The following is a 16214-nucleotide window of genomic DNA, read 5'->3' on the forward strand; positions in this document are numbered from 1 at the left end:
TTGTAAAACGGATGGAGGAGGAAAGGGAGGCGAGGTGAGCAAAGGAAAATACAGGGGTCGTGTTTTCAATATATCTGTAGCCCAGATTAACTCTATAACATATTTTCTGAAAGAGGTCACTCTCCAAGATGAAGAGCAGGAACCAAACAGTAAGGGACTGCTTATCTAAGTCGCAGCTTAAACTTAAACTCATAGATAAAGCGGCCTCTCCAACAAAGCTACCTACTGAAGTAGAATCAACAGAAGAGGATAGCCAAATAGGAAAAGATATTCCAAACAATGAACTGTTAACCCAGATCAAATCCTTCTTCCATGAAGAGTTGAAAACAGCAATACATGACCTCAAAAAGGACATAAGAGAAATAGGGGGAAGGACAACAGAATTGGAAAACAAAATTGATGATATCACGGAAGAGATTCCCCAAATCAAACACACCCTGTTAGACCATGCTATATATATCAAAAAGCTTGAAGAGCAGGTGGAAGACTTAGAAAACAGATCTAGAAGATCAAACCTGAGAATCAGAAACCTCCCAGAAGATTACAAAAATCTCCAAGCGGATGTTACGGAAATATTCCACCAACTAATTCCAGATACAGAAATCAACATGCTGCTCTTCGATAGAATCCACAGAGCTCTCACCAGACCCTCCCAATCCAAAACCAGAGACATTATAGTTAAACTACATTATTATCATGTCAAGGAGATGATTTTGCAGGCAGCAAGACAAGCTAAGTCGATCACCTATGAGGGACACAATATCCAAATATATACGGATCTATCTCCCATAACACTGAGAAAAAGACGTGAAATGAAACCGATTGTAGAAGCACTTAACAAAGAGAAAATAAGATACCGCTGGAACTTTCCCTTCAAGTTGATCTTTACTCACCAGAATACCTTGTATTCTTGCTCGTCACTAGAGGAGGGACAAATGACACTCAACAAACTGGATATAACAATGGAAGAACCCACAACGCAGTCCACACAGCAGACAGCGAGAAGACCACCCCAGAGAGAATGGACTATGGTCACTAAAAAAGGTAACCCAAAAAAATCAAGACCAACTACACCTTCCAATGAAGACCAGAACTCCAACAGCGAGGAGAATCCTCCTGTCCATTGAAGAAGACATCCTTATGGAGTCAGGATGAGAAGATCATTAAGAGTAACTTTACCTCACACAGTTGGACTAGGTATATGGTATAATTGAAGGAGACAGTCCACGAATGGTAATTGAAAAGTGTATTGTCTCTCTCTCCTTTCTTTTTTCCTTTTTCTTTTACTTTCTCAACTTATCTCTATCCTTCATTCTCCTTTTGCTGGTATGTTCTCTCCCTCAAGGTATAATATCTGATTACATCCTTATGGAACTAGGGTGAGAAGATCCATAAGAGTTTGAACATTACCTCACACAGTTGGACTGGATATAAGGTATAATGGAAAGATACATTAGTACACGAGTTGTAATGGAAAATTGTATTGCCCCTCTCTTCTTCTTTTCTTTTTCTCTTACTTTTCATACCGATCTCTATCCTTCACTCTCTTTTTTGCTGATATGTTTTCTCCCTCAAGGTATAATGTCAGATTATAGAAAATAAGAAAGTTATAACATGACTATTCCAGAGTTGAATACTGACCAGAAGGTCAAAAATTTCGCAGGTGCAGTTTGTGGCACCCAGTTTGAATGTTATATTTAACTGTTTTATGTTTTATTGTTCAGTTCTAAAGGTTCAGGCACAACAGTCACGAAAAACAGGTTCATTAAGACACTCCAAATATGAAGGTATCCTCCTAGTGTGCAAAGGTCCCACATCTCCGGCCCGTATAGGCTACAGGTACCAAGGTTTCCTAGATGTTATTCAGCTTAAAAATAAAAAGTTACCATGCAGATTAAGATAATCTCACATAATGCCAGGGGCCTTAATTCCAATATAAAAAGAAAGAAAGCCATTATAGAGTATAAAGCTCAAAAAGCTAGCATAGTGATGATTCAGGAGACCCACTTCACCTCCACCACAACACCCAAATTTTGGGATAAACTTTTCCCTATTAAATATCATGCTATCAATAAAAAGAAAAAATGTGGTGTTTCTATACTCCTACATGCCTCTCTTAACTTTAAGGAGGAAGAAATAATCACTGATAAGGAGGGGAGATACCTCATAGTAAGGGGATTGATACACAATACACCAATTCTGTTAGTGAACATTTATGCTCCTAATGATCACCAAGGGCCATTTTTCACCAAAATAAGTAAGCTGCTAATATCCTGGAAAAGACATGGGGGGCGACTTTAATATGACTTTAGACGATAAATTAGACAGGACAACAACGGACCCACAAAAGAATAGAAGACAGACCCCAGACCAGCAAATCTTAAGAGATTTATTATTAGACCACAACTTACTAGACAGCTGGAGAGCAGTAAATAGAGGAGCCAAAGAATACACCTACTATTCATCAGTACATGGCACACGCTCTAGAATCGACTTAATTTTAATAAGTCAAATCATACTCCCTCTAGTTACAGAGGCTACTATAAGCAGCTGCGTATGGTCAGACCATGACATGATGACATTAGATCTAGAAGGAGTGTTAAATCCAGGCAGAATAAGATCCTGGACCCTACACCCCAAAGTACTTCAAAATGAAGTCTTTAAACAACAAATTGAGAAGCACATCGATGAATTCATGAGAATAAATGAGGGTTCCACAGCTAATCCAAACATAATTTGGAGTGCTCTGAAAGCTTCGATTAGGGGTTTGATTATAGCTGAATCCTCTAAAGTTAAAAAACAATATAACTCCACATTAGAAAAATTGAGGAAGGAGATTTCCACGATTCGAGAACAAATAATGAGAAATTCTAAGGGAGGGCTAACTAAATTATTAAAAAAGAAAAGTGAGGAACTTAACCTAATGCTTGATAAAGAGGCAATCTCCTCCTTCAAAGCAGTCGATACAAGATACTACACATATGGTAATAAACCTGACAAATTATTAGCAAATAAATTAAAAGATATGACCAGAGCCTCCACCATCCCACAAATACAATTAACAAATGGATCAGTAACCAATGATCCCCTGCAGATAGCTAATGAGTTTGCCAACTACTACAACTCACTCTAAAACTTGCCACAACCCAATATTGCAGTAGATAAACAAAAAGAATTAGATAGGTTCCTGGAGAGTAGCTCACTAAAAAAAATCCCCCAAGAGGATCTAGATCTGCTTAATGCACCTATAACAATTCAGGAGATAAACCAAGCCATTAAAGGATTAAAGAGAAATAAAGCCCCGGGTCCGGACGGGTTCCCAGGCTCTTTTTATAAAGATCTTCAAAAATCGGTGGTACCACATCTAGTAACTATTTTTAATAATATTTTGCAAGGTACAGACTGTAAGGATTTCACACTGTCCCTTTAAGTTTTAGAAACAATCTGATTGGTAGCAACGCCTTTAAATCCTTACCACTTCCTTTACTCAGTGCTTAGTAATTTTCTTACAGCTACCTGAATTCATTTGGAAGTACTGAAGCCTACTAAACGCAATTCTTTCAAATAAGGATTTGTTATTTCTTTCAAACCACAAAGCATTGATACCTTCTCAAACAATTATTAAGGAAACATAATATCAACTTACAATTCTGCTGTAATTTTACAAATCCCATCTATAGATTCATTCTTACTTCAACAATCCGGAATTTGTTTGGCAAACCCTCCTCTCAATACTTTGCCTAGTACCTTGTCAGTAAGAAAACAGACCGGACCGGAGCAACGGCTTTCCATTCTCCTCCCCTCTGTGACGTCAGACGCCACCGGACCGCGGTAAGAGTTACATCTCTTTCTCTCCTCTCACACAGCCTCCGCTACAGCTCATACCTGACTACCGAAGCAGTTTATTTCCAGAGGCAACAAACTACGAACTAATACAGCCTCCTGCTGGAAGTAAAAGCCACGATACCGCAGCATTTACAGCCGGAAATAAAAGTACAAGCAAGGTAAAAATTAAGTCAATATATTCAGAAGCTGTCCTTATTGTTTAATTAATACAAAGACTGTTTATCAAGTTTGGGGTTTTGCTGACACATATATTCAAGACTGAATACCACAAGTTTGTTTCCTAAGTTGAAGTTATTCAAATACCTAAGTGATACTTTAATTTTACTTACTCTGGAATACTTAGAATTCTGATAATACCTTTAAGTTAACACCATTAACTTGAGTTCTTGTATATGAAGTAATATACAGAATTAACCTTTATTAAACTTCACTAAATACTTATTGAATCCTTTTTTAACTAATAGAGGATTCACATTTATTCAGTGATACACTATAACATTTAAAGGTACAGCATTTGTGTTCCTTTAAAGGAGTTTGTTCCTTATATAATTACTAAGCCATAAATTATGGAACCAGCTGACCTCCCACAAATCGTCTACAATCTTTCTCAAAAGGTAGACCAACTCACTCAAGCAGTTCGAGATGTACAGATTGAAAATCAATCATTAAGAACCATTATAAGAGACTCAATTACAGTAAGAGCTTCACAACATGAGAATTCCCCTGAACCGCAAGTTTCTTTGCCTGAGACTTTTTCAGGAAACAGAAAACTATATAGACAGTTCAAAAACTCCTGTCAGTTATTGTTTAATCTTAGACCCAGGACATACCCCACAGACAGAGTAAAAGTTTTAAGCACCATCTCTTTTCTCAGAGGGGAACCCAGGACCTGGGCTGATAACCTCTGTGAGAATGATGACCCTTTGTTAGAATCCTTAGAAGATTTTTTTACATCATTGGATGAGCTATATCAAGACTCTGATGTACAGATTACAGCAGAATCCTCCATGAGGAATTTAAGACAAGGGAAAAGACCTGTGGAGGATTACATCACAGAGTTCAAGATGTATGCAGCTGACTCTCAATGGAATCAAGTCTCTTTAAGGAATCAATTCCGTCTTGGATTAGCTGAAAATCTTAAAGATGAATTAGCACGTTTCGAGTTACCCAAAACATTAGATGCTCTGATGAGAACCTCAGTCCAACTGGATCGTAGGCTACGTGAACGCAGAGCAGAACGCTACACTTCTGAGGTTCGTCCTAAGTCATCAAGTTATCCCCAGGCTCATAATAACACACCTACGACCAAAAATACAGCTGAACCTATGGAGATTGGAGTGATCAGAGGACCTTTAACTCCCGAAGAAAGGCTCCGCCGAAGAGTTAAAAGTCTATGCATGTACTGCGCAAATCCGTTACATACTGTGCAAGATTGTCCTTTACTTCAAAAATCTAAAAGAAGTAAGTCTACATATCTTAATAACTCTATACAGACCACCAACCAATCTTCTTTTAACATTTTATCTATCTCTCTACAGTGGCACCAAAGACAACTGAAGGTTGAAGGCATTATTGATTCTGGGGCATATGGAAACTTCATTGATTACCACACTGCTGTTTCTAATAAAATTCCTTTGATTTGCAAACCAAAACCTGTTTGTGTTCGTGTCATTGATGGCTCTACCATTCCCACAGGGCCTATTACACATCACACAGAACCACTTCTTGTTTCATTATTAGGACACACAGAACTATTATCTTTCGATGTGATTCCTTCCCCAAATTTTTCTATTATCCTGGGTATTACTTGGCTTAAACTTCATAATCCATACATCAATTGGAATCCTTTTACAATTACTTTTTCCTCCACATATTGTAAAAAACAATGTATACCTGAGTCTTTAATCCTGCAGATTGATTCTCCTGAAGAAACATTACCAAAGGAATATAAACAATACCAAGATGTGTTCAGTAAAACAGAGGCAGAGAATCTCCCTCCTCATCGACCATACGATTGTCCCATTGAGTTACAACCTGGGGCCAGCATCCCCTACGGACATCTCTATCCTATGAGCCAACCTGAATTAGATTACCTAAAACAATATCTCGACGATAATCTAAGGAAAGGCTTTATAAGAACTTCAACTTCCCCAGCAGGAGCTGGGATGTTTTTTGTACGCAACAAAGACTCAACCATCAGGCCAATAATAGACTATCGTGAGCTCAACAAAAGAACCATAAAAAACAGATATCCTTTACCATTAATACCGGAATTAATCGAACGTCTTTCACAAGCCACCATCTACTCCAAGTTGGATCTGAGAGGAGCATACAATCTGGTTCGCATAAAGGAAGGACACGAATGGTTAACTGCATTCAGAACCAGATACGGACTCTATGAATATCTTGTCATGCCTTTTGGATTGTGCAACGCACCCGCCACGTTCCAACATTTTATTAATGATGTCTTCCGTGATCTTCTGGATAATTGCCTTGTAGTATATTTAGATGACATACTCATTTACTCAAAAAATAAGTCAGACCATATTGAACATGTAAGCAAGGTACTTCAAAGGTTGAGAGAGAACAAATTATATGCCAAATTGGAGAAATGTATTTTTCATACGAACAAAGTTTCTTTCCTTGGATACAACATTTCCCCCCAGGGAATAGAAATGCAAAAAGAAAAAGTTGAAGCAGTTGAAAATTGGCCAACCCCTAGAAACAAAAAGGAGCTTCAAAAGTTTCTAGGATTCTCCAACTACTACAGAAAATTTATAAAAGATTATTCGAAAATTGCAAAACCACTTACACGTTTAACCAGTTCTTTAATTCCTTATCATTGGGACACTGATGCTGCTACTTCCTTTACAGCATTAAAAAAACGCTTTACTACCGCTCCTATATTGAAATATCCAAACCCCAATCTACCATATATACTTGAGGTGGATTCCTCTGATTTTGCTTTAGGAGCAGTCCTTTCACAACAAGAAAATCTTAGTAGCCCTATCCACCCTGTTTCATTCCTTTCCAAAATGATGACGCCAGCAGAAAGAAATTACCCAATAGGGGAAAAAGAACTGTTAGCTATTAAACAAGCCTTTGAGCATTGGAGACATCTGTTGGAGGGCACTACTTACCCTGTTACAGTCTATACTGACCACAAAAATCTTCAGTATTTGCAATGCAATAAAACACTATCTGCAAGACAAGTTCGTTGGAGCCTTTATTTCTCTAGGTTCAATTTTAATATCATATATAGACCAGCAAATAAAAATGGCAAGGCAGATGCCCTCTCACGATTACCCGACAAACCTCAAGATCTTAATAACAATTACCCTATCATTCCTAAGGACCATTTTATTGGTTTCACAAACCTGTTCCTTGAAGATATAAGGAGATTTACAAGTCAAGAACCAGATCCTCCACATCCATCACTTATAAAGAAAGAAGACAATTACTACCATGGTGAGAAACTCTATGTTCCAGAAGCAATGAGATCACAAATTCTTAAGACTTACCACGATACTCCTCTAGCAGGACATCCTGGAATTTTACGTACAACTGAATTAGTAAAAAGGGATTTTTGGTGGCCTAACATGCAGAAGACTATACAAGAACACGTTCAAAGCTGTCTGATCTGTACAACCTCAAAATCAGAAAAGAAACCTCCTTATGGTCTACTTATGCCATTACCTACCCCCACTAGACCTTGGTACCATTTGTCAATGGACTTTATAGTTGATTTGCCCAATTCTAACAATCAAAATACTATTTTCGTGGTAATTGACATCTTCTCGAAAATGGCTCACTTTATCCCGTACCATAAGCTTCCGACCTCTTCAGAAACAGCACATCTTTTTATCAATAATATCGTCAAACTTCATGGTATTCCCCCAATTCTAACAACCGACAGGGGATCTCAATTCACCTCTCATTTTTGGAAAAATCTCTGTAAAATAACAGGCATAGAACATAGATACACCACTGCTTTCCACCCTCAAACCAATGGACAAGCTGAACGTCTTAACCAATGGTTGGAGCAATATCTAAGGTGTTTCTGCTCTTACCACCAAAACGACTGGATGAAATTCATTGCAATGGCTGAGTTTGCTTATAATAATTCCTTGAATTCCTCAACTAAACTCACTCCTTTCTACGCCAATTATGGGTTTCATCCACCAATCAATATAAGTTCTCAAGAGATTACTAATTCCCCCCTTGTCGAAGATTTTCAGAATTCCCTTCTTGACAATTTTTCTTTCATCCATAATAATATCAAAAAAGCACAAACCATACAGAAATCATATTATGACCTTCGTAGAAGAATTCCTCCTCCTTATAAAATCGGAGATAAGGTTTGGTTATCTACCAAGAATCTAAGATTACAGATACCCAGTAAGAAATTGGCAACCTTATTTCTTGGACCTTTTCCTATTATACGGGTTGTGAATGACAACGCTGTAACCCTTCAATTACCTGACAGTATTAAAGTCCATCCCACCTTCCATGTGTCTCTTCTAAAACCCTTTTTGAGTACTAGACAGGATACAACTGTCCTACCTCCTCAACCACAGACCTTGGACCCTGATGAATATGAAGTACAATCAATACTGGATTCTAGATATCATTTGGGTGAACTTCAATATTTAATCCGGTGGAAGAACTATTCTCCTGATGATGATACTTGGGAACCGGCTTCTAACCTTAATGCCCCTAGGTTAATTTCTGTCTTCCATCGCAGACATCCAGACCGTCCTAGACCCACAGCTGTGGGACAGCTGTCTTGAAGGGGGGGGTTATGTAAGGATTTCACACTGTCCCTTTAAGTTTTAGAAACAATCTGATTGGTAGCAACGCCTTTAAATCCTTACCACTTCCTTTACTCAGTGCTTAGTAATTTTCTTACAGCTACCTGAATTCATTTGGAAGTACTGAAGCCTACTAAACGCAATTCTTTCAAATAAGGATTTGTTATTTCTTTCAAACCACAAAGCATTGATACCTTCTCAAACAATTATTAAGGAAACATAATATCAACTTACAATTCTGCTGTAATTTTACAAATCCCATCTATAGATTCATTCTTACTTCAACAATCCGGAATTTGTTTGGCAAACCCTCCTCTCAATACTTTGCCTAGTACCTTGTCAGTAAGAAAACAGACCGGACCGGAGCAACGGCTTTCCATTCTCCTCCCCTCTGTGACGTCAGACGCCACCGGACCGCGGTAAGAGTTACATCTCTTTCTCTCCTCTCACACAGCCTCCGCTACAGCTCATACCTGACTACCGAAGCAGTTTATTTCCAGAGGCAACAAACTACGAACTAATACAGCCTCCTGCTGGAAGTAAAAGCCACGATACCGCAGCATTTACAGCCGGAAATAAAAGTACAAGCAAGGTAAAAATTAAGTCAATATATTCAGAAGCTGTCCTTATTGTTTAATTAATACAAAGACTGTTTATCAAGTTTGGGGTTTTGCTGACACATATATTCAAGACTGAATACCACAAGTTTGTTTCCTAAGTTGAAGTTATTCAAATACCTAAGTGATACTTTAATTTTACTTACTCTGGAATACTTAGAATTCTGATAATACCTTTAAGTTAACACCATTAACTTGAGTTCTTGTATATGAAGTAATATACAGAATTAACCTTTATTAAACTTCACTAAATACTTATTGAATCCTTTTTTAACTAATAGAGGATTCACATTTATTCAGTGATACACTATAACATTTAAAGGTACAGCATTTGTGTTCCTTTAAAGGAGTTTGTTCCTTATACAGACATACCACAAGATATATTGACTGCGAGGGTGACAATTATCCCAAAGCCGGGGAAATGCAAACAATATTGTCAAAATTATAGGCCAATTTCACTAATAAATCAGGACCTCAAACTTTTCACCAAAATTTTGGCAAATCGATTGGCTACCCCCATCACAAATTTAATAAATACTGACCAAGTGGGATTCATAGCTCAAAGAGAAGCCCCAGACAATGTAAGAAAGATCATAGACTTGATAAATTTTGCAACAAATAAAGGAATGCCTTCTCTGCTCCTTACTCTGGATGCGGAGAAGGCATTTGACAGGATCAATTGGGATTACATGCTAGCAGTCCTAAATAAGGTAGGAATCAAGGGTCCATTTTATATGGGGTTAAAAAAGTTGTACTCTACGCCGGATGCGTTTATCAGACTCTCGGGATATCAATCGAAGCAAATCAAGATCAGGAATGGGACCAGACAGGGCTGCCCACTATCACCGTTGTTGTTTGCATTATGTATTGAACCACTAGCACAGAAAATTAGAGACAACCCCAATATAACAGGAATCAAAGTAGGTGAAAATGAATACAAAATATCACTGTTTGCGGATGATGTCATCCTCGCAGTCACTAAGCCCCTACTTTCCCTACCAGTAATATACTCAGAGATAGGTAAGTTTGGTTCACTATCAGGATACAAGGTGAATGAAGGTAAATGTGAGGCCTTAGATATTCATTTACCTAATCACACGAAAAAATTACTGGAGATTAATTTTACCTTCTCTTGGGCAAAGACATCCATCAAGTATCTGGGTATTTTCCTTTCACGAAATGTGCATAATCTATACAAAGAAAATTACACAGGTATATTTAAACAGGTTAAAGCTTTGTTGACCAACTGGGCCAAATACAAACTCTCATTATATGGAAGGATTATGTCCATCAAAATGACGATACTGCCCAAGATCCTCTATCTATTTCGCTCTCTCCCAATAAATGTACCGATTTCAGAACTACAAATAATGCAAAAGGAAATTCTTAAATTTATATGGCAAGGGAAAAGGGCAAGAATTAATAAGGACACGTTGACCAGACATAAATCAGGGGGGGGGTGGGACTTCAAGACTTAATATCTTATTATTATGCAGCTAGAATGGCCCAAACCATCCAATGGCATAGAACGACTAAGACTCCACAATGGGTTCAGTTAGAATCTGATATCATGGAAATAGGCAGATTAGATAGATTACTATGGGCAGACAAACAAGACAGACCTCAAATTCTACGACAGTATGTAGCAATACACCACACCATTATTCTATGGGACAAACTGAACAGAACCTTTTCAATTATCAATAACCGCTCTCAAGCGACACCCTTGATACCCATCAAGTTCATAACAAATTCACAAATGCAGGGAAAATGGGAAAATAAAGGCCTATATCGCATAGCAGATACACTTATCAATGGTAGGATACTGTCTTTTAAACAATATGAAGAACTGGGGGAACCTGATAGAAATCTCTGGTTTCACTACCTACAACTCAAATCCAGGGTACAAGAGATATTAGGAAATACAAAGAAAGAACATAACACTATATACGAGTCACTGTGCTTAACTAAAGAATATAAGAGGGGTATGGTTACCTTACTATATCCACTTTTCAACATCAAAGAGAAGGATAAAAAAAACAATAGCATGATAAAATGGGAACAGGACTTAGGTAGATCTTGGTCAGTCGAAACCTGGGCAGAGAATATCCAGAGAGGTCTTAAATTCTCCCCTAATGCTACATTAAAAGAAAATTACCTCAAGGTAATACATAGGTGGTACATTTATCCCAATAGGTGGGCTAAAGCTGAGGACCGTGAACACCGTAAATGCTACAGAGGGTGCGACGAAGCAGGGACATATCTACATATGTGGTGGCATTGTAGTAAGGTTAGGAGAGTATGGGATCGCACCTCACACTATTTAAGCTTAATACTTGAAACTGATATAGCCCTTTCTCCAGAGCAGGCCCTTCTACATTTTCCATTAGAAGGGCATCTAAAGAGGCACTCCAAGTTAGTTAACATGATATGTACTGTTACACGTATGTGCATAGCGAAGTTCTGGAAGATAGATGTTCCTACCTTTGAGTATATTGAAAAGAGAATAGAATACCACTATAATATGTCAAATGCCACGGCAGAACTCCTAAATACTAGGGACCGCTTCATTGAAATGTGGGAACCATATATTATGTATGTGGAAGGGACTAGAAGGGTAAGAAGGATTGACACGTAGAAAATCAACGTTGAAGGTGATAATATATAAGAGTGTTTCTTTCTGTTGTGGATAAGATATTATGTTTATTACGATGACAAAGTTATTCGGAGTAAAATACCGACAAATATATGATGAATGTGACTCTTGAACAGACTGAACCTGTAATGTTACTTGTTTGAAGTTTATTTGTAAAATGATATTTTGATTTGAAAATTAATAAAAATATTTAAACAAAAAAAAGAAAGGCAGAAGTGAGCGTAGAGCAAAATTGTACTCCATACCACACTTAAATCAGCGGTGAGCTGGTTGTACATGCTCATGCACGATTTCCCCATAGACATCAATAAGGAGAGCCGGCTGAAAAAAAGCCTAACACCTGCAAAAAAGCAGTGTAAAGCTCCGTAACACAGCCCCATTGATTCCTATGGGGAAACAAAATTTATGTTTACACCTAACACCCTAACATGAACCCTGAGTCTAAACACCCCTAATCTTACACTTATTAACCCCTAATCTGCCACCCCCGACATTGCCAATACCTAGATTATATTTATTAACCCCTAATCTGCCGCTCCGGACATCGCCGCCACCTACATTATACTTATGAACCCCTAATCTGCTGCCCCCAACATTGCCGACACCTACATTATATTTATTAACCCCTAATCTGCTGCCTACAACATCGCCGACACCTACATAATGTTATTAATCCCTTATCTGCCGCCCCCAATGTCGCCACCAGTATAATAAACATATTAACCCCTAAACCGCCATACTCCCGCATCGCAAACACTAGTTAAATATTATTAACCCCTAATCTATCTCCCCTAACATCGCCGCCACCTACCTACATTTATTAACTCCTAATCTGCCGCCCCACTATACTAAATTTATTAACCCCTAAACCTAAGTCTAACCCTAACCCTAACACCCCATAACTTTTATATAATTAAAATTAATCTAAATAAAACCTAATATCAGTACCTAAATAATTACTATTTAAAACTAAATACTTACCTGTAAAATAAACCCTAAGCTAGCTACAATATAACTAATAGTTACTGTATCTATTTTAGGGTTTATTTTTATTTTACAGGCAAGTTTGTATTTATTTTAACTAGGTAGAATAGTTACTAAATAGTTAGAATTCTATCAGCCAATCGGAATTAAGGTTGAAAAAATCCTATTGGCTGATGCAATCAGCCAATAGAATGCGTGCTCAATCCTATTGGCTGACTGGATCAGCCAATAGGATTGAAGTTCAATCCTATTGGCTGATTGCATCAGCCAATAGGCTTTTTTCAACCTTAATTCCGATTGGAATCTAATGGACGCCTTCTTGGATGACGTCACTTAAAGGTACCTTCATTAAAGAAGAAGACATCGATTGAAGAGGATGCTCCGCGCCGGATGTCTTGAAGATGGAGCCACTCTGCGTCGGAAGGATGAAGATAGAAAATGCCGTCTGGGTGAAGACTTCTGCCCATCTGGAGGACCACTTCTGCTGGCTTCGTTGAGGACATCTTGCCGCTTGGATGAAGACTTCTCCTGGTAAGTGGATCTTCGGGAGTTAGTGTTAGGATTTTTTAAGGGTGTTTTGGGTTTATTTTTAGGTTAGGGCTTTGGGCCACAATATAGCTAAATGCCCTTTTAAGGGCAATGCCCAACCAAATGCCCTTTTCAGGGCAATGGGGAGTTTAGGTTTTTTTATTTAGGGTTTTATTTGGGGAGTTGGTTGTGTGTGTGGTGGGTTTTACTGTAGGGGGGTTATTTGTATTTTTTTTACAGGTAAAAGAGCTGATTTATTTGGGGCAATTCCTCGCAAAAGGCCCTTTTAAGGGCTATTAGTACTTTAGTTTAGGCTAGGTTTTTTTTATTTTGGGTGTTTTTTTTTATTTTGATAGGGCTATTAGATTAGGTGTAATTAGTTTAAAAATCTTGTAATTTGTTTTTTATTTTCTGTAATTTAGTTTTTTTTTTTTTTTTATTTAGCTAATTTTATTTAATTTAGTTAATTGTATTTAATTTAGTTAATTTATTTAATTGTAGTGTAGTGTTAGGTGTTAGTGTAACTTAGGTTAGGTTTTATTTTACAGGTAAATTTGTATTTATTTTAGCTAGATAGTTATTAAATAGTTAAAAACTATTTAATAACTATTCTACCTAGTTAAAAAAAAATATAAACTTGCCTGTAAAATAAAAATAAACCCTAAGCTAGATACAATGTAACTATTAGTTATATTGTAGCTAGCTTAGGGTTTATTTTATAGGTAAGTATTTAGTTTTAAATAGTTATAATTTAGGTAATGATAGTAATTTTTATTTAGATTTATTTTAATTATATTTAAGTTAGGGGGTGTTAGGGTTAAACTTAGATTTAGGGGTTAATAAATTTAATATAGTGGCGGCGACATTGGGGGCGGCAGATTAGGGGTTAATAAATGTAGTTAGGTGGCGGCGATGTTAGGGACGGCAGATTAGGGGTTAATAATATTTAACTAGTGTTTGCTATGCGGAAGTGCAGCTGTTTAGGGGTTAATATGTTTATTATAGTGGCGGCGATGTCCGGAGCGGCAGATTAGGGGTTAATAATTTAATTTTAGTGTTTGCGATGCGGGAGGGCCTTGGTTTAGGGGTTAATAGGTAGTTTATGGGTGTTAGTGTACTTTTTAGCACTTTAGTTATGAGTTTTATGCTACAGTGTTGTAGCGTAAAACTCATAACTGCTGACTTTGAAATGCGGTACAAATCTTAACAGGGTAGGGTGTACCGCTTACTTTTTAGCCTCCCAGGACAAGCTCGTAATACCAGAACTATGGAAGTCCCATAGAAAAAAGACTATATGCAATTTGCGTAAGTTGATTTGCGGTAAGGCAAAAAAAGTGTGTGGTGCCCCTAAATCTGCAAGACTCGTAATACCAGCGGTAGTAAAAAGCAGTGTTATGAGGCTTAACGCTGCATTTTTACTCATAACGCAAGACTCATAATCTAGCCGTCTGTGTTTTAAGCTATATTGTAAATAAAATATCCTTAATGCTTATATAAATATATTTAACTGTTTGGTAGCTGCAAATATCTTTATAAGCATTGGTTATTTCTGTTTGAGCCCTAATATATGACTAAAGCATATTCACAAAGAACCTTGGAGCATTTACTTTAGGACCAAATTACTTTATTTACTGCTCAATCTAACCTCTTAGCATTATGTTTATAGCTATTATTTTATAATACTATCTCACTGAGAAGGAGACACAGGTGAAATGTGTTTACAAATAAACTATATATGAAAAATATTTGTAACCTTTTAAAATGTTCAAACTACCATATTTCATACTTAAACAACAAAAGGTTTATTAGTATTAAAAATCATCTGGGCTTTTACTAGTATGAATAAATCAATTTTATAAAGTGCTATATATAACTATAATTTAATTATATAATTTAATTGCAACACTAAGAAGCAGAAATCAGAATCTGAATTTACTTATTTCAGAATTTGTAGGGTTAATGTTGAGTTTTTTTCAGTACAGACATTGCATAATATTTACTAGAAGCATTTTTGCAAAATGAAGACCATTGCAAAAAATGCTTCTATTTAAAACTGAAATGCATCCATGAAAATTTTAATTTTAATATTTCTATCCCTTTAATATATATACAAAATCGGACATTTATCTTCACATGTAAAGTCCCTGTAAAATATAAAATTACAGGAAATAAAAGAATTTTGAGCGCTTTTGCTGTAAAACACTTCTGAAAAGATTACATTTCTCCTATTAAGGCTTAAATACCTCCTCCATACATAAGGATGGTGAAATTTACTAAAACTTCCAACATTCTACATATTAATTAGTTAGCTCAGAAAAAAAATCATTCACATCTGTTCTTAACTGACAACAGAAAGAAGCAAGGAACACAGATTTCACCACAGTTTTGGAAGATGTATATTACTGAACTAGTCTTGATTTGTAAAACCTTAAAAATTGTGCTAACCAAATCAGAGGGCTATGTTATCTTAAAGCATTGTTTAATTGCTGATATCCAGTGGGGTAAACAAAAACAGCTTGGTCTAATTATATTTATCTTTATCAGTCACACTTCTTAACAAAATTAGAAGAAAAATAGAGGTTTTCTCACTTGACTTTTTTTTCCAATAGTGCTTTCTTAGTACTTTTGTAACAGGATTCTTTTATGATATTTCATCATAGATTGAAAGAAAAACAAAGAAAAATAAGGAAGAAAAGATTGACGGATTCAGAGTAACAAAGCGGAATAATGGTCCATGTGTATCTATGACACAGCAGGCGCTCTTATCTTCAG

At 36.8% G+C, this 16214-nt stretch overlaps 1 long non-coding RNA gene across 1 annotated transcript; it reads left to right on the forward strand.

The window, feature by feature from the left end:
* The first annotated feature begins 5202 nt into the window (after positions 1–5202).
* On the forward strand, positions 5203–5498 carry LOC128638059 (uncharacterized). The gene is made up of 2 exons (XR_008399037.1): positions 5203–5307; positions 5385–5498. It is a non-coding gene; the product is annotated as an uncharacterized LOC128638059 (long non-coding RNA).
* The last annotated feature ends 10716 nt before the right edge of the window (positions 5499–16214 follow it).

The sequence above is a fragment of the Bombina bombina genome, chromosome 8, assembly GCF_027579735.1.
Source record: "Bombina bombina isolate aBomBom1 chromosome 8, aBomBom1.pri, whole genome shotgun sequence".
Classification (NCBI taxonomy): domain Eukaryota; kingdom Metazoa; phylum Chordata; class Amphibia; order Anura; family Bombinatoridae; genus Bombina; species Bombina bombina.